Here is a 569-nt window from a genome sequence, read left to right on the forward strand (position 1 = left end):
CAGAAAGTTGACCATATTTGACTTCCAGAAAAGAATTTAATGTGGTTTTTAGTAAATGAAGTGCAGGCTGTAAAGTACACACATATCTCTGATCCCTCTTTTAGAAAGCCCTCCCAGTTAACCCAAGCTCAACAAGGCCTTCCTCCCCCTTCAAATCTCTCCTTGACTGGTGCATAATCGAAACATTTATTTTTTTCTGTCTTGAGTTTTCTCCTCAATTTCCAAGCACAAATCTTGCCTCCCATGACCTGGAAACCCATCAAAGACAAGACCTGAATTGCTGCTTCTCTAAGCCCCCAGATGGAAGGCTGTTCACAGAGACTATAAAATACTAGACATCATCAGGGTTTACCGGGTGCTTGACTCCTCTAAGGCCATTTCTTTGCATCCAAAAGTGGTTACAGATAGTCTTGAACGGGTGGTAGCCAAACTGAAGATAGACAAGGTACTAGAGAGGGAAGAAAGGAGGAAGAGAAGAAGGGAGGGTGGAAGGGAGGAAAGGAAGGAGGGAGGGAGGGATGAACGGAGGAAGAGAGAGGAAAGAGGGAGGGAGAAAGGGAGAGAGGGAG

This window comes from Elephantulus edwardii, unplaced genomic scaffold (genome assembly GCF_000299155.1).
Source record: "Elephantulus edwardii isolate Elephantulus edwardi_28Jun2011 unplaced genomic scaffold, EleEdw1.0 scaffold00066, whole genome shotgun sequence".
NCBI classification, from domain to species: Eukaryota; Metazoa; Chordata; class Mammalia; order Macroscelidea; family Macroscelididae; genus Elephantulus; species Elephantulus edwardii.